The following is a 20,000-nucleotide window of genomic DNA, read 5'->3' as shown; positions in this document are numbered from 1 at the left end:
CCAGGGTGCCCAGGCGCCCTGGAGTGCCTTGAGGTTTCTTCAGAGGTGCCTTGCCAAAATGTCTTAAAATTGCACCAAATTTGTATACAATCCAGTGGGTGGAAGAAGCCTGACTTTTAGTTACACAAAGCAGCAAGTTTTCATTGTACACCATTATGACCATCTAGCTGCCGGCATCCTGACAACCAAGGACATCATCAGTTGATAAGGAGAATGTCAGCTGCCTGCACAGCATCCTAGTTTGACCCTCCCCTGCCCCCTCCATCAGTGTTGGGGCTCACATTAGCTCAGTGATAGAGATAAACAGAGGGAGAGGAGAAACATTGGAATACTAATCAGTACCAGTGTGCAAAAGTGTATTTGCTTTGAAAGAATAAATCACCTCTAATGTTGGGTGACCAACATGTGTGGATGTTGCAGCGTTATATAAAACTATAATCGTTTTTCATATTTTAGAATGGGGTGCCTTTTTAAAATTATGGACATTCTTGAGGCACCTCATTTTAGATTGGGGTGCCTCAAGGCTGTCTATAATTTGCAAGGGTGCCTCTGGACTGTCCATAATTTTAAAGGGTGCCTTGACTGAAAAAAGGTTGAGAAACACTGTTCTATAGGCATCCTGAAGCTGGCCTTTATTCCATTATGGAATTACTATATTGAGGAGATAGATAGATAGATAATAGAGAGAGAGAGAGAGAGAGAGAGAGAGAGAGAGAGAGATAACGAGATAGATAGATGATAGATAGATAGATAGATAGATAGATAGATAGATAGATAGATAGATAGATATGAGATAGATAGATAGATAGATATGAGATAGATAGATATGAGATAGATAGATATGAGATTGATAGATAGATATGAGATAGATAGATATAACATAGATAGATAGATAGATAGATAGATAGATAGATAGATATGAGATAGATAGATATAAGATAGATAGATAGATAGATAGATAGATAGATAGATAGATAGATATGAGACAGACAGACAGACAGACAGACAGACAGACAGATAGATAGATAGATATGAGACAGACAGACAGACAGACAGACAGACAGATAGATAGATAGATAGATAGATAGATAGATAGATAGATAGATAGATATAGAAGCAGGAGCAGGGAGCTCTTTGAACTGCAGGTTCTAAGGAACTGCTTCCTCTGCAGCTAGGAGAACAGGGAGCAGCACAGCAGTGACCTCACTGAATCCCACTCAACATATGGAGAAGCTACCAGTCAGAGTCAGCAGTGCCCTAGATGATCTCATATTGCAGATATACAGCTCAAAGCGGAGTGCCTAGGCACAAGATATGTACAGCTACTTATCAGGAGGATTTCCAGACTGAAGGTACGTTTTTCAGTGTACTGCTCAGGCACAATTTAAAAATTCAGATGTCCACCATAAGACAGCGAATCTTCACCCTTTCAGTTCAGGTCCGCTACAAAAGAGGTCCCACATTTAAAACATTAATGTCTCCTTTCATTTTGTAAAGCGCTGCGCAAACTGTTGGCGCTCTATAAATCCTGTATAATAATAATTTGCTAAAAGCCCATCTCCAGCCAAAACTTTTCTGGATTTTGAACAGACTTAGTATGTGTAAATACCTCTGTTAAGTTTGTATTCCCGTCCATGAGCCCACTGGGGAGATATCACCTTACTTACTATACCAGTAACAGCGGAAGGGGAAATAATTTGAGAGTTGGTCACCGGGACAAGAAGACAGACAGTAAACTGAGGGTCTAACCTTTTCCTTTTCAACTGGGAAAAAAATATTTTAAATGTCGTTCGTACCCCCACTGGAGACTGCAAATAAAAACCTAAAAGGGTCTCATCTCCACTCTGTAAAAAAGCTAAAAAAATAAAGAATGTTTTGGCTGAAGCTGGGCTTTAACCACTTCAGTACTGCCATGTTTAAAAAAGGCAGAGTGGCAGTCAGTTATTTCTGCAATGTGGTATATAAACACAAAATACTGCAGAAGAAAAAAAACAGAAAAAAGAAAATACCTTTAGGTGGTCAGTATGTTTTGTACAGAGCTGATCTGAGTGGCACTGTACCTTGTGATTGTTGTAATTAATCATCACTATAGAGAACCTTCCCCTTCCTGTCACAAGGGAGGAAGAGGAGGAAGGATGATCTGATGAATGACAATCAATTATTCAGGTGAGAGTTTTTAGCACCATTATTGTGGAGGTTTTTTTTTTTTAATCCTTTAAAGCCCCCCACAGGGTACGTTTGATTTCCATCTGGTTTCTGCAGTAACCTGTATTTTACCACCTTCATCTACCTTATGCATAGTAAACCCCTATCTCCTACCTCCCTCTGTGTATGACCTTTATTATTATTATACAGGATTTATATAGCGTCAACAGTTTTCTCAGTTCTTTCTAATATAAAGGGAGACAATGCAGCAGCAATACAGTTCAATACAAGAGGGATAGGAGGGTCCTGCTCTTTGGGAGCTTACAATCTAATAGGAAGGGGCTGGTGGAACAAAACTTAATAACTGGAGGATGAACTGGTGGGAGAAATAGATTTGGTTATTAGCTGAAGGCAGGATAGGCTTCTCTGAAGAGATACATTTTCAGAGATCGCCTAAAAGTAGATAGAGTAGAATAGCCGCACAGATTGTGGTTGGGAGTTCCAGAGGATGGGAAAGGCTCTGGAGAAGTCCTGGAGATGAGCATGAGAGACAAGGGAACTGGAGAGCAGGAGGTCTTTGGAGGAGTGGAGAGGACGCTTTGGGTGATATCTGGAGATAAGACTGGTGATGAAGCTCGGGGCAGAATTGTAAATGGCTTTGTATGTTATTAATGTTTTGAATTTTATCCGTTGGGCAATGGGAAGCCAGTGGAGGGATTGGCAGAGAGGGATGGAGGACACTGAGTTGCGGTCAGTGGAGAGATTGGCAGAGAGGGGTGGAGGACACTGAGTTGCGGTCAGTGGAGAGATTGGCAGAGAGGGATGGAGGACACTGAGTTGCGGTCAGTGGAGAGATTGGCAGAGAGGGGTGGAGGACACTGAGTGGAGACCAGTGGAGGGATTGGCAGAGAGGGGTGGAGGACACTGAGTGGAGACCAGTGGAGGGATTGGCAGAGAGGGGTGGAGGACACTGAGTGGAGGTCAGTGGAGGGATTGGCAGAGAGGGGTGGAGGACACTGAGTGGAGACCAGTGGAGGGATTGGCAGAGAGGGGTGGAGGACACTGAGTGGAGGTCAGTGGAGGGATTGGCAGAGAGGGGTGGAGGACACTGAGTGGAGGTCAGTGGAGGGATTGGCAGAGAGGGGTGGAGGACACTGAGTGGAGGTCAGTGGAGGGATTGGCAGAGAGGGACGGCAGATACAGAACGGATAGTAAGGTGGATGAGTCTGGCAGCAGCATTCATGATAGACTGAAGAGGGGATAACCTGCGATTAGGTAGACCAATGAGGAGGGAGTTACAATAGTCAAGGCGAGAGATAACAAGGGAGTGAATAAGTTGCTTAGTGGTTTCAATGGTTAAAAAGGGGAGTATTTTGGAGATGTCGCGGAGGTGAAGTCTACAAGATTTGGACAGTGATTAGATATGGGCCTGAAAGGATAGGTCAGAGTCCAGCATTACACCTAGCACAAAGGGAGGAACTGATGGTTGTATAATTGATCTTGAAGGAGAAGTCAGGGGAGGGGGCACGGGCTGGAGAGAATATTATGAGCTGTTTAAGAAAGATTGAGTTTGAGGAAGTGGAGTGATATCTATGCTGATATGTCAGTAATTATGTGAGAGGAGACTGAAGGGGTGAGGTGAGTAGAGAGATAGATTTGTGTGTCATCAGCATAGAGAAGATACTGGAAGCCATGGGAGTATATCAAGTGACCAACGGAGGAGGTGTAGATGTATCTACTGCAGCCTTTTTCAACCAGGGTGCCTTCTGGGTTCTTCAGGGTGCCTTGGCAAAATGCCTAATATTGTCCAAATTTTGTGTACAAGCCAGCGAGTGGATCAGGCCTGATTTTTTGTTACAAAGAGCCACAGGTTCCTTCGTGCAACATTACAGCCTTGGATGCCAGCAGCATTCCAACAACCACTGATATCACTGGTTGATGAGGAGGACATTGGGCGACTGCATAGCATTTGTTTGACCTCCCCAACCCCTGTCATCACTGGGGTCATGTTAGCTGTGGAGGGGAGAGAAAATGAGGAAGAAGAAAGGCTGGAATACCCAGTCAGACACCCAACATAAATCAGCACTAATGTGTGTCCTACATCTGTGGATCCTGCAGGACTAGTTTAATTGTTTTGCATTTTGAAATGGGGTGCCTCGAGATTGTGCACAATTTTAAAGGGTGCATTGGCTGGGGAAAAAAAAAGGTTGAGAACCCTGATCTAGTGCACCATTACCAAGCTTACAATTGTGGCAAAAAAAAAGAGATCACCTTGGGGTGTCTACTTTCCAAAAAGTCCAGAAAAATATTCCCAATGCATACCTTCCTGGAAATGGCTGCAAGGTAAATAGGTGCTGCAGTGACCACCAGCTGGAGACAACAATACAGCGCAGATTTAAAGATATGTCGCCAGGCCACCAACGATCTCCAAAATAGATTCCAAATGGGTTTTTTAACCACTTCCCAGCCACCCTACAACAGTTTTACTGCTACAGGGCGGCCGGTCTGTGTAAAATCATGTAAATATATGTGATTTCACATTTCTGGGTAGGGGGGCGTGTGCGCCGCTCTACCCGTGCTGTCATTGGCTCCCAAAGATGTCAATCACCTTTCAGGCTTATATCTAATCACTCGGTGATCACCAGATCAGCTGACAGGGGAGGGATCTGAGTGTAAACAACACAGATCTCTCTCCTGTCAGCTGGGATGTGCAGCATTTTATCTCTCTGCTTCGCAGACCAGCATTTCCCCTAGTAAAATAGCACACAGTAATCGCAGCTCAGTACACAGTTAACCCTTTGATCGTCCCTCATGTTAACCCCTTCCTGCCCAGTGTCGTCAGTGCTTTTTATTAGCACTGATCATTGCATTAGTGTCAGTGGAGATGTCAGTGGCAGTTAGTGATTTCCCATTAAGTGTCACAATGCCTGCCGCAGTCCTGCTATCGCCACATTACTAGTATATACCCCTTTGTATTGTACAGCGCTGAGCGAACTATTGGCGCTTTATAAATACTGTATAATAATAAATATACAAATAAATAAAAATTCCAGTATATATCGCCATTTCTAGAGGTTATAACTTTCACGCAAACCAATTACACTTATTAGGATTTTTTTTTTTTTTTTTTTTTTTAACCAAAGACATGTAGCAGAATACATGTTGGCCTATATTTATGAACTTTATTTTTTAAATTTTTTTATTGGATATGTTTTATAACAAAAATATAGTTTGTTTGTTTTTTACTTTTGGTCTTTTTTCATGTACAGTGCAAAAAAAAACCCAGTGATGATCAAATACTACCAAAAGAAAGCTCTATTTGTGTAGGGAAAAAGGACTTAAATTTCATTTATGATACTGAAGAACGGACCTTCTGCGCTAGAACCCTGAGCAAGTCACGTGTCTATCGTGACGCAACGCGCCGGTACGCGAGGAGGATTCTGGGAGCGCGGTGACGTCATTTCCGGCGTGGCGGCCATATTTGAAACCCCTACATCAAATACCCATGCAAGGCATTCATAGCATGAGGTATAGGAGCCAGATAAAGAAGATTTAAAAATGTGAGTGGGCATTTCTTATTATAAATGGATTGAATAAATTGTGGTTTTACACTATGAATGTTTTCTGTTTATATATGAACTGAGGAGGAAGCTGCTGACAGAGTGTATAGCTCTGGGGAGGATCCTGTGATACATCAGAGTGGTGTTTTATCCTAAGGCGAGCTGACCCTGTGGGGTCAATGTAAGGAGGTGAGGGGCCACTGCAGCCATTGTTTGGATATACACAGTGTGGACACTTGTCATCACATGCATGAAGATTGAGAGTTTTTGGACACTATTTATATATGGACTTATTTTGAGTAGTGATCTATATTTGAGTGATTTTGACAGATTTATTGCTGTGATCACTTTGACACTTTGAATATTCCCGGTGGGAATACACGAGTTGCACTTTATTTAATTTCTAGTTGCACGGATTTTTAGATCACTGATTTATATATTTATTGTAATTTTATTTATGTTATATATTTAGGGTTTAGCGCTGCACCTTTTATTATAAATTTCATTTATGTACAGCATTGCATGACAGCGCAATTGTCAGTTAAAGTAGCGCAGCGCCGCATCGCAAAAAAATGGTCTGGTCATTAAGGAGGTAAAACTTCCAGAGGGCAAGTGGTTACTGGTCATTTTAATAAACCGCTTGGATGCCATTTTGGAGATCCTAAGGCTACATTCACACTAGCTTTGTCGGCAGGCGTCAGACAGGCGTTTGGGAAGCGTTTTTAACGCCTATGAAAATTCTGCACAGTGCTGTTCACACTGAAGCGTTAGTGTCGCAAAACTGACACCTCATGTGGAGTCAGGAGTTGAAGCCTCCCACTAAGTCTATGGTGCCGCTCCTCAAACGCCTGGCAAACGTTTGTGGGGTGTTTGCGGAGCGTTAAGACCATTTAACGTCATTATAGGCATTTGTGGTGTGGTTTTAAGGCTTGGAAAACGCCTATCAAACGCCTCAAAACCATGCATAGGGCATTTGGGGAGCATTAACCTCCCTAGCGGTGTTCCCGAGTGTAGCTCGGGGTAAAATGTCAGTACCAAAAGCAGTAACCCCGAGCTACACTCGGGCTTACCATGCGGCGCTGCTCAGGGGGTCCCTGCAGAGCTTACCTTGTCCTGCGCTCCCGCGATGCGTCCCCTGCAGCGTCCCTGGCCATCTCCTCCGGCCGATGCCGGCATCCGGCTTCTGTCTTCCGGTCCCTGTGACGTCGGGACGTACGGGCGCCGGCGGCGGAAATTTGAAAATTTTAAAAAATGTCATTTTTTTCAAAACAAATTTTTCATAGTAAAACATTGCTGTTTCAACCCATTTCACATACATTTTGTCCCAAGTGCTTTGTCCTGCGCCCTGCCTGCATTTTTACCGCCCTTTCTGCCTGGAAACTGAGAAACGTCCATGGCGTCCAAAAAGCGTCCCTTTAGGTCAAAAGCGGTTTTAGACCGGCTAGAGAACAGCGATAGTAAATCAGAACCACTTGCAGAATTGAGTGATAATGATTCGTGGGGGAAATTCATCATCAGACACTGAAAACGATTCTGCGACTGAGCTCAGCGATGTGCGAACTTGGCGCTCTATTTCACATTTCAGTGTTTTTGGTTTGATTATATTATTGAATTAAATTTATTATTATTATATTATTTTTTATGAATATTTATTAAATTATAATTTATGATTTCGTGTTTCAAGTTTTATCCTCCCCGGGAAGTTTACTAGACTCTTGTTCGGACAGATTTCAGTGAGTTATTCCTAAATATTACAGCCTACAATAAAAAACAACATATTTCCATGCAAAATAATGTACCGCTTTCAGCACCAAAAATCTGAAATAATCATACCGCCAGGGAGGTTAAAAACGCTTCCCAAACGCCTGTCTAACGCTATAGGGGCGTTTGGCAAGAGTTAGAAATCAGTCAAGTGTGCAGGAGCCCTAAGTGTGCAGGCAACATATCTCCTAATCTGTACTTTCTAAAAACAGGTCATTTTGGAAGTGAACTTTTGGAACTGAAAAATGACTTGGTAATGAATAGATATAGACAAGCTGGTACTCAAGGGGTTAAAGCTGAAATCTAGCAAAAGTCCAAACACACAAAAATAATTTTGTGTTACATGAGAAAGAATATTTTCTCCATAATTCTGTGCAGCTGGTCTTGTGAACAATGCATCCCTACCAGACAAAACGTCCAGGACCTGAATGTCTATGTAGACTACACTGCAACCAAATTATATCTGTCCCAGATTGTGAATAGACAAGCAACAGCATAGTGAGGACATCACACCTGTGTTTTTCCCCCTAAGGATCTGTGTCTATAGGCTTCTGTTTGCTTCAGATGAGTTTTGCATTCACATACAAGTCTCTAAGAATGAAAAACCTACCTTTGGATATAGAGTCACTTGTGAGCCACTGGAGTTTGTTTCCTATATTCAAATATTAATAGATCGCAGGCTCCCTTTCACATCCTCATATACAGTGGGGATCAAAAGTTTGGGCACCCCAGCTAAAAATGTGTATTAATGTGCATAAAGAAGCCAAGGAAAGATGGAAAAATCTCCAAAAGGTATCAAATTACAGATTAGACATTCTTATAATATGTCAACAAAAGTTAGATTTTATTTCCATCATTTACACTTTCAAAATAACAGAAAACGAAAAAATGGCGTCTGCAAAAGTTTGGGCCCCCTGCAGAGTTAATATCTTGTACTGCCCCCTTTGCCAAGCTGAGACCTGCCAGTGTCATGGATTGTTCTCAATCATCGTCTGGGAAGACCAGGTGATGTCAATCTCAAAGGTTTTAAATGCCCAGACTCATGTGACCTTGCCCCAACAATCAGCACCATGGGTTCTTCTAAGCAGTTGTCTAGAAAACTGAAACTGAAAATAGTTGACGCTCACAAAGCTGGAGAAGGCTATAAGAAGATAGCAAAGCGTTTTCAGATGTCAATATCCTCTGTTCGGAATGTAATTAAGAAATGGCAGTCATCAGGAACAGTGGAAGTTAAAGCAAGATCTGGAAGACCAAGAAAAATATCAGACAGAACAGCTCGCAGGATTGTGAGAAAAACAATTCAAAACCCACGTTTGACTGAACGATCCCTCCAGAAAGATCTGGCAGACACTGGAGTTGTGGTCACTATTCCACTATAAAGAGATACTTGTACAAATATGGTCTTCATGGAAGAGTCATCAGAAGAAAACCTCTTCTACGTCCTCACCACAAAAATCATCGTTTGAACTTTGCAAATGAACATATAGACAAGCCTGATGCATTTTGGAAACAAGTTCTGTGGACCGATGAGGTTAAAATTGAACTTTTTGGCCGCAATGAGCAAAGGTACGTTTGGAGAAGAAGGGGCACAGAATTTAATGAAAAGAACCTCTGTCCAACTGTTAAGCATGGGGTTGGATCAATCATGCTTTGGGGTTGTGTTGCAGCCAGTGGAACAGGGAACATCTCACGAGTAGAAGGAAAAATGGATTCAATAAAATTTCAGCAAATTTTGGATGGTAACTTGATGCCATCTGTGAAAAAGCTGAAGTTAAAGAGAGGATGGCTTCTACAAATGGATAATGATCCTAAACACACCTCGAAATCCACGGGGGATTACATCAAGAGGCGTAAACTGAAGGTTTTGCCATGGCCTTCACAATCTCCTGACCTCAACATAATTGAAAATCTATGGATAGACCTTAAAAGAGCAGTGCGTGACAGACAGCCCAGAAATCTCAAAGAACTGGAAGACTTTTGTAAGGAAGAATGGGCAAAGATACCTCAAACAAGAATTGAAAGACTCTTGGCTGGCTACAAAAAGCGTTTACAAGCTGTGATACTTGCCAAAGGGGGCAGTACAAGATATTAACTCTGCAGGGTGCCCAAACTTTTGCAGACGCCATTTTTTTGTTTTCTGTTATTTTGAAAGTGTAAATGATGGAAATAAAATCTAACTTTTGTTGACATATTATAAGAATGTCTAATCTGTAATTTGATACCTTTTGGAGATTTTTCCATCTTTCCTTGGCTTCTTTATGCACATTAATATAAATTTTTAAACTTTCGATCCCCACTGTGTATGTGCAATTAAGGGACAAAGGTTATAGTATTAGGGTGCCGCGCTCTAATATTGTATAAACATGATTATTATATATAATTAATGAAATAAACCTGGTGACTGAATTCTTCATGGTCATTATTAGACAAGTGCATAAAATATCAAAACGTGATAACCAGTGAATAACCATTCAATTATAAATACTATGAAAAAAATCCAAAAATAATTTTTTACAATGTGTCCAATAAATTTAAATCAAAATGAATAAAGGAAATACTGTGAAAAACAAAAAGTGCTAGAAAAGTCTCCAAATAATGTGAAAGAAATAAAAAAAAAAAAAATTATTAATATGAAAAAAGTATATCCAAATGATAGTGAAAAAAATAATAAAATGTTATTGGAATTATATATGAAAAGTCCTGTGAGTGTTCCAAAAACCCACCTTGAGCCTGGGTTCACATACATGCAGTGCTGTATATCACATGCGATTTGTGTGCGGTGCGATCGGAGCCGTACCTTTTGTATGGCTCTAATCGCACCGCACCCAAAACGGACAGGACCCTTTTTTGGTCCGCACTAGAATCGGACCGCATGGTATTCACACCTATGCAATCCAATTCTGCACATCAAAGGTCTAAAAGAAAAATCAGCAGCTAAGACTCCAAAGGTAACCAAATAAAAACCTTCAAAATAGTATAACAAATATATGGGTGCAGCGCTAAAACAATTATAACACTATTAAAATGTACATAAAAATGTGCAAAGTATCAGCAAATGTAGATAAAGGTGACAGCAGAATCCAACTGATGGTGCTCCAAAGGTGTAGTAGAATTACGCACTCACCAGATGCGTAATTCTACTACACCTTTGGAGCACCATCCCCTTAAGGGAAGGTAACCTCTACATATTTTTATACAATGCGTATTACGTTATGCATCTGGTGAGTGCGTAATTCTACTACACCTTTGGAGCACCATCCCCTTAAGGGGACCTCTACATATTTTTATACAATGCGTATTTACGTTATGCATCTGGTGAGTGCGTAATTCTACTACACCTTTGGAGCACCATCCCCTTAAGGGGACCTCTACATATTTTTATACAATGCGTATTTACGTTATGCATCTGGTGAGTGCGTAATTCTACTACACCTTTGGAGCACCATCAATTGGATTCTGCTGTCACCTTTACCTAAATCTACATTTGCCAATTCTGCACCGCGTTTTGTGGACCGCTTTCGGGGTGTTAACATAAACACCCGCAGCGGTTCGCATGAACGCGGTGCGATTCTGATGAGATGCAGAATTCACACAGAAACCGCTGCAAATTCCACACCGCATCAGTGTGAACCTGGGCTAAAGCAGGTCAGGAGGAGGCCAACTGCTGTCGAAATCTGCATGATCTCAAAAGCGACTTAGACTGATGTCAATGTCACAAGCTCACTGACGCGTGCCCTGAGGCTAATAAACACATGTATTAAAGTGGAATTAAACTCTCTTCTTTCTTCATTACACTCTTGGGTCATTCCAGGCATTTGTAAAATGCTGGGGACAGTGCGACTCATGATTGCAAACTCATCAGTGGCCACGCAAAGGCTGAAAAGGATCACCACAGGACCCAGAAGCAGAGATGGCAAAGCACACAGTGGTGATAGGCGCCTGGACTTCAGGATATGGCAAAGCCAACCCACAAAAAAACTATGTTTTCAAATAAAATGGCAACACAACTTTCATGAGGAAAGACAATCGAGGACGAAGCACCACCTCATCCCTATGTAGAAGAACAGCTGCTTCCAAGAAAGAGCTGCCAGATCAGATATTATTATTATTATACAGGATTTATATATTATTATTATTATTATACAGGATTTATATATTATTATACAGGATTTATATATTATTATTATTATACAGGATTTATATATTATTATTATTATTATACAGGATTTATATATTATTATACAGGATTTATATATATTATATTATTATACAGGATTTATATATATTATATTATTATTATACAGGATTTATATATTATTATTATTATACAGGATTTATATATTATTATTATAATAATAATACAGGATTTATATATTATTATTATACAGGATTTATATATTATTATTATACAGGATTTATATATTATATTATTATACAGGATTTATATATTATATTATTATACAGGATTTATATATTATTATTATACAGGATTTATATATTATTATACAGGATTTATATAATATTATTATACAGGATTTATATATTATTATTATACAGGATTTATATATTATTATTATACAGGATTTATATATTATTATTATTATACAGGATTTATATATTATATTATTATTATTATACAGGATTTATATATTATATTATTATTATTATACAGGATTTATATATTATATTATTATACAGGATTTATATATTATATTATTATACAGGATTTATATATTATATTATATTATTATACAGGATTTATATATTATATTATTATTATTACACAGGATTTATATATTATATTATTATTATTATACAGGATTTATATAATGCCAACAGTTTGCTCAGCACTTTACAATATAATGGGAGACAATACAGCAACAATACAGTTCAATACAAGAGGGATTTGAGGGCCTGATCCTGGGAGCTTACAATCTAGGAGATACCCTGAGCACCAAAGTGACAGAAACCAGGAAGGCCACCTTTACCAAAAGAGGCAAATACTATAGTCCATGTTGGAAGCAAGAGAGGGTGGCTACATTCCTATATACAGTGGGACCATAGAGAACAAATGTAGCCACACTAACAAAAAGCTTGATCACAGGCAAAAAAAAAAAAAAAAAAATGCAAAAGAAAAACAAAAAGAGGGCGCACCGACCTAGTGCATTATCGTTGAAAATATTTATTGAAAGAATAAAAAAAGTAGGTACCATACTCACAATCGACCTATAAAACATAGGCACATCACAGTAAACAGAGGTGTTCAATTCATATAGCATCTGAGTCCACAACGATGGATCCCTGGATGACCAACTGGCTTACGCGTTTCGAGGACTGGTTGGCTCTGAGACCTCAAAATGCGTCAGCTAGTTGGTCACCCAGGGATCCATCGCTGTGGACTCAGATGCTATATTGAGGTAAAGAATAAATTCAGCTTTTTAAAAAAAATAAAATGATAAATGCACATCTTTTTGCAGGTAAAAAATGTGCATTTATGATTTTTTTTTATTAGGAGCCTGTAAAGCATTGCACTCATGATCAGCAGATCACAGGTGCAATGCAAGGCTTCTGCATACTGTCAATGTATCCGTCTGCTCATATCACATACAGGCAAGCAGTTACACAATAACAGGAGGAAGCAATGAAGTGCCTAGAGTGCTCACCACTGCCCTGGTAGTTCATTGAGAACTACAAGCTGTCAGCTGCCAAGGCTGACAGTAGTTGTAGTTTTCCCATTCACAGGATTCTGTGAATGAATGACGCAGCTGGGTGGGTGGAGCCTCGCACAGCCGCGTTTTTTAAAACTGTGATAGCAGGTACGGGGAGAAGATCCCCGGCGGGCTGTCACAATGGAGGCTGAGGGTGGGAGGGGGTAGGGGGTTGGTAGATGAGAGAAAGCTGCTCATTTAGTAACAGGTTATACCCCAAATATGGGTGTATTTACCCTTTAAGTAAACATATAATATTTATTTTTTAAACCAGAGTTTAATGTCACTTTAACTATAGAAGAAACAATCCATGTCTTCTGGCTGGCAGGGCTGCGTGGCCGAGGCGAGTTTGCTCAGCTGTTTTCCTGGGGTCTAGCTCAAATCTTGCCCCTATATCGAACATTAGTTAGACCTCATATAGAATATGCAGTTTAGTTTTGAGGACCAGCTTGCAAAAAAGAACGTCCAGAAATGAAACAAGGGCAGGGAGGAGTCAATAAATGTAAAAATGAAAAGAGCAATGTTTCCCAACCTTTTCTCAGTCAAGGCACCCTTAGAAATGATGGAGAGTAGCAACAACAAAACTTGTAGGACACCCAGTGCTAGAGGGGATTTATTCTTCCAAAACAAACACACTGTTGAACACTGGTACTGACTAGTATGCCAGTGTTTCTCTTCTCCCTCAGCCAATGCTAACAGAGAGGGGCAGGGGAGGGCCAACAAGGATGCTGTACTGGTGCCCAACATGCTCCTTATCAACCGGTGATGTCATTGGTTGTTAGGACGCCAGTGGCTGGAAGGCTGTAATGGTGCACAATGAAAACCTATGGCTTTGCGCCTGTATACAACATGTGGGCAATTTCTAAGGATTTTGTCAAGGCACCCCTGAAGAAACCTGAAGGCACCACAGGGTGCCTGGGTATCCTGATTAAAACAGGCTGGGACGGAGTACCATTATAGCGAAAAAAAGAAGGATTTCCTGCTTTTCTGAAAACAAGATGTAAATACAGGCTGATATTTCCAGGTTAGGACATTGCTTATATTCGTCTTGTTATTCGACTGCCTTTAGAGTCTAGGGAAGGAATGTTTTCCATCCATTTGGAACTGCATCCGAAACAAACAATACAGTAGAGGCCAAAAGTACTGGCACTGTAACCCCCCCACCCCACCCCCCCGGGTCACACCGATCCCGACTTTGAATCATGTGGCTTACAGTGAAGTCGCACGATTTCAAAGTCGGACGTCATGCCGATTTGAGGTGCGATTTTCAAATTTTTTACCGCTCCCCAAGCGCCCTATGCACATTTTTCAGGCGGTTAATAGGCGTTTTCCAAGCATTAAAACCGCACCACAAAGGCCTATAATGAAGTTAATGGTATTAACGCTCCTCAAACGCCTTGCAAACGCCCTGCAAACACCTGGCCAGGTGTTTGAGGAGCGTCCCCATAGACTTGAATGGGAGGCGTTGTAAGGCTTCAACTCCTCCTGACTTGACTTGAGGCATCAATTTTGCTGCGATGCGAACGCTTCAGTGTGAACAGCACTATGTGCTCCCATGTGTATATTTTTCATAGACGTTTGAGGAGCTTTAAAAATGCCCCTCAAACGCCCTGCTTACACAGCTAGTGTGAACTGAGCTTAAAGGAAGTCACTGCCTCCATTGTGTGACAGTACACAGGCCTAGCAATAGCTGATAGGACCGAGCACGGTCACATGAGCAGAGGTCACAAGCTCTCCCTTCCCTGGAAGCTCAGAGTATTGTTGCTGGCTGAGGCAGCAGACTGAGTGGGGTAAAGTCCTAGCCAGGTGAGTAGGAGTGGGTGGGTTTGGGGGGGGGGGGGGGTGCCCTGAATGGGAAAGTAAAGCTGGCCATAGACGACTATGTATTTTTTTGCTCAGCCAGCAGGTTTCCTGCAAGGTGGATGGAAGAATCCCCCACCCTCTTCTGTCAGAATACAGTGATCGGCGGCAGCATCCGGAGATCGACAGAAGTTTTCCAACATTCCTGACTGACTTCTGTAGCCACACATGGACTACAAATCAACTGGTTAATGCTGAACTAGCCAAACTACACTGTTAACCTCCCTAGCGGTCTGATTATGTCCATATTTCTGCGCTCAAAGCGGTACATTTTTTTGCATGGAAATATGCTGTTTTTTTATTGTAGGCTGTAATTTTTAGGAATAACTCACTGAAATCTGTCCGAACAAGAGTCTAGTAAACATCCCGGGGAGGATAAAATTTGAAACACGAAATCATAAATTATAATTTAATAATTAATCATAAAAAATAATATAATAATAATAATAAATGTAATTCAATAATATAATCAAACCAAAAACACTGAAATGTGAAATAGAGCGCCAAGTTCGCACATCGCTGAGCTCAGTCGCAGAATCGTTTTCAGTGTCTGATGGCGAATTTCCCCCACGAATCATTATCACTCAATTCTGCAAGTGGTTCTGATTTACTATCGCTGTTCTCTAGCCGGTCTAAAACCGCTTTTGACCTAAAGGGACACTTTTTGGACGCCATGGACGTTTCTCAGTTTCCAGGCAGAAAGAACAGTAAAAATGCAGGCAGGGCGCCGGACAAAGCACTCGGGACAAAATGTATGTGAAATGGTTTGATACAGGAATGTTATATTATGTGATTTTAGTGTATTGGTAAATGTCAGTTTTTAAAATTTTCAAATTTTAACGCCGGTTCTGTCCCGACGCCCGCAGGGAATGGAACCCGGAAGACAGATGCCGGCATCACCCGGAGGAGATGGCCGGGGACGCTGCAGGGGGGACAAGGTGAGTGCAGAAGGGATCCCGGAGCAACACTACAATGTATTCCCGAATGTAGCTCTTCTGGTACTGAAACTTTACCCCGAGCTACACTCGGGAATACCGCCAGGGGGGTTAAGCTAGCCATAGATGAATCAAACACGTGTTAGTTAATGCACAGCAATGTGATGCTAAAGTTTGGCGGGCCCTAAAGACATTCACTGTTTACGAACATAATTACCCAACACTCCTTGAAACGCCTCAGAACAAGATGATAGGGAAAATCTTCCAAGGATGACGCCCTCTCCCCTGACAACTATTAAAGGCAAGATTTCACCCCACTTTGGGGAGTAAACTCAAGGCGATACTAAACCATCTGGGATTTAGATTTTATTTCAGAAGAGGCGGTCCCACACATACCTACGTAGTCCTATTTTCGGGATAGTCCCTTTTCTCCTATAGCTGTGTGTGCGCACGATCCCTATTTCTAACAGAGATGACAGTGAATGTCTTTCCTTGGCAACCTCTCTCTCTTACCTTGGCTGATCATCAAGCAAACACCTTACACAATTCTCAGATTAGTGAACAAAGCCGAGGGATATAAAACACAACAAAGAAGTTAAGTTGGTCGATAACAGAAAGTAGCACCAGCAACCTACCATTATAATGCTGCAGCCTGCAGGAGGAGGACAAATTCATGGCCCCCTTCTGTGTATCACCCTGCAGGAGGAGGACAGACTCGTAGCCCCCTTCTGTCTGTATCACCCTGCAGGAGGAGGACAGACTCATAGCTCCCTTCTGTCTGTATCACCCAGCAGGAGGAGGACAGACTCATAGCCCCCTTCTGTCTGTATCACCCTGCAGGAGGACAGACTCATAGCCCCCTTCTGTCTGTATCACCCTGCAGGAGGAGGACAGATTCATGGCCCCCTTCTGTCTGTATCACCCTGCAAGAGGAGGACAAATTCATGGCCCCCTTCTGTCTGTATCACCCTGCAGGAGGAGGACAGACTCATAGCCCCCTTCTGTCTGTATCACCCTGCAGGAGGAGGACAGACTCATAGTCCCCTTCTGTCTGTATCACCCTGCAGGAGGAGGACAGATTCATGGCCCCCTTCTGTCTGTATCACCCTGCAGGAGGAGGACAGATTCATAACTCCCTTCTATCTGTATCACCCTGCAGGAGGAGGACAGACTCATAGTCCTCTTCTGTCTGTATCACCCTGCAGGAGGAGGACAGATTCATAGCCCCCTTCTGTCTGTATCACCCTGCAGGAGGAGGACAGATTCATAACTCCCTTCTATCTGTATCACCCTGCAGGAGGAGGACAGACTCATAGCTCCCTTCTGTCTGTATCACCCTGCAGGAGGAGGACAGACTCATAGCCCCCTTCTGTCTGTATCACCCTGCAGGAGGAGGACAAATTCATGGCCCCCTTCTGTCTGTATCACCCTGCAAGAGGAGGACAAATTCATGGCCCTCTTCTGTCTGTATCACCCTGCAGGAGGAGGACAGACTCATAGCCCCCTTCTGTCTGTATTACCCTGCAGGAGGAGGACAGACCCATATCCCCTTCTGTCTGTATCACCCTGCAGGAGGAGGACAGACTCATAGCCCCCTTCTGTCTGTATCACCCTGCAGGAGGAGGACAGATTCATGACCCCTTCTGTCTGTATCACCCTGCAGGAGGAGGACAGACTCATAGCCCTCTTCTGTCTGTATCACCCTGCAGGAGGAGGACAGACTCATAGCCCCCTTCTGTCTGTATCACCCTGCAGGAGGAGGACAGATTCATAGCCCCCTTCTGTCTGTATCACCCTGCAGGAGGACAGACTCATAGCCCCCTTCTGTCTGTATCACCCTGCAGGAGGAGGAAGACTCATAGCCCCCTTCTGTCTGTATCACCCTGCAGGAGGAGGACAGACTCATAGCCCTCTTCTATCTGTATCACCCTGCAGGAGGACAGACTTGTAGCCCCCTTCTGTCTGTATCACCCTGCAGGAGGAGGACAGACTCGTAGCCCCCTTCTGTAGCAATCGTGCACACAGAGCTGGGCGTGGTCATCCATTTTGCTCCAAACCCTCCATCTTGTATCTCTCTCTCCTTCTCCAAAATCCCCCCTCCCTCTCTGTTGAGTGCAATGTGGTCCCTGGATGCTGAGTTCAAAAAGGCATCAAGGCCTAGTGGGAGAGCTCATGGCTATAAACCCCAATTAGCCTGGCCCCCAGATGTCTGCAAGACTCTGCTTGGAAAAGGATCATAAAACCATAAACCAGTCCTTCGCTGAGCCTCAAAGACATTCCAGAGAAGCCATGAAGCAGACATCACATTCAGCATCCACTTTCTCCTATGATTACATATCTTGGAATATGAAAGACTTACATAAAAACAGGGCATATATTCAGACCGCTCACTTTAATACAAGTCGTCTGATATATTACACCCCCTAGCTGACACAAGCAGGGGAGCAGAAAATGATATCTCCTTAACCATCCCAGCAGGTATGTCATATTTCATATCTAGACGTTCAGCAGATGATTCTGCGTATTAATTTAACCGTGGATAAAATGCTACATGTACCTAGAAAACGTTATTGACCGTAGTATAATTTGGGAGGGATTTGGTCATAGCCTGAGCTCCCCGCCTACAACACCCCTCCCCAAATGAGGCGATTGGTTCTCTGTTTTAAGGAGACACCCTGCTGAGTTCCTAGAAAAAGGCTGTTATGCTAGGAGCTAAGCTAAGCTGAGTTGAGCTAAGTTGAAGATTCTCCCTTTTAACATCGGAACTAACTTTGGGAGATAAGGCACCCTTTTGGCTCAGGAAACTTGATCTGCTTAAACCAGGACGTTTGGCAAGTACTTTACCTCCCTAAATTTCTTTCTGTTATCTCTTTGCTGTGTTATTGTTCCCTAAATTTATATATACACCCTGTACCAAATTATTATGCAAATTCTATTTAAGTGTCACAAAGATTAAATATTTTGTTTTTCAGTTTAACTCATGGATGGCATTGTGTGTCAGGCCTCTTTTGATCACTGAAAACAATCTCGGACACCTGTGATAATTAGATTGGTCGGTGAGCCCAATTTAAGGAAAAACTACTAAAGGAGGGAGTTCCACATTATTAAGCAGAGCACCATTTTCAAGCAATATGGGGAAGAAAAAGGATCTCTCTGCTGCCGAAAAGAGTGAAATAGTTCGATGCCTTGGACGAGGTATGAAAACATTAGATATTTCACGAAAACGTAAGCGTGATCATCGCACTATGAAGAGATTTGTGGCTGATTCAGAGCACAGACGGGTTGGTGCAGATAAAGGCACATTGAGGAAGATTTCTGCCAGATTCATGCATCGGATCAAGAGAGCAGCTGCTAAAATACCATTACAGATATTTGAAGCTGCTGGTGCCTTTGGAGTCCCACGGACATCAAGGTGTAGAGTCCTCCAGAGTCTTGCAACTGTGCATAAACCTTCCATTCGGCCACCACTAACCAATGCTCACAAGCAGAAATAGCTGCATTGGGCAGAAAAATACATGAAGACTAATTTTCAAACAGTCCTGTTCACTGATGAGTGCCGTGCAACTCTGGATGGTCCAGATGGATGGAGTAGTGGATGGTTGGTGGATGGCCACCCTGTTCCAACAAGGCTGCGACGTCAGCAAGGCAGTGGTGGAGTCATGTTTTGGGCCGGAATCATGGGAACAGAGCTTGTCGGCCCCTTTAGGGTCCCCGAAGGTGTAAAGATGACCTCTGCAAAGTATGTGGAGTTTATGACTGACCACTTTCTTCCCTGGTACAGAAGGAAGAACTATGCTTTCCGTAATAAAATCATCTTCATGCATGACAATGCGCCATCTCATGCTGCAAAGAATACCTCTGCATCAATGGCTACTATGGGGATAAAAGGAGAGCAAGTCATGGTGTAGCCTCCATCCTCCCCTGACCTCAATCCTATTGAGAACCTTTAGAGCATCCTCAAGCAAAAGATCTATGAGGGTGGGAAGCAGTTTACATCCAAACAGCAGCTCTGGGAGGCTATACTGACATCT

At 42.3% G+C, this 20,000-nt stretch overlaps 1 protein-coding gene across 4 annotated transcripts in view; it reads right to left on the bottom strand.

Annotated features, from left to right (window-relative positions):
• Nucleotides 1-20,000, bottom strand: part of MINK1 (misshapen like kinase 1) — a 277,145-nt gene that overhangs the window by 141,872 nt on the left and 115,273 nt on the right. The window lies entirely within an intron of this gene.

Source organism: Staurois parvus, unplaced genomic scaffold, assembly GCF_062004578.1.
Source record: "Staurois parvus isolate SC_StPar_1 unplaced genomic scaffold, SC_StPar_1.0 ptg000463l, whole genome shotgun sequence".
Classification (NCBI taxonomy): Eukaryota; Metazoa; Chordata; class Amphibia; order Anura; family Ranidae; genus Staurois; species Staurois parvus.
This window is presented reverse-complemented; position numbering and strand designations above follow the sequence as displayed.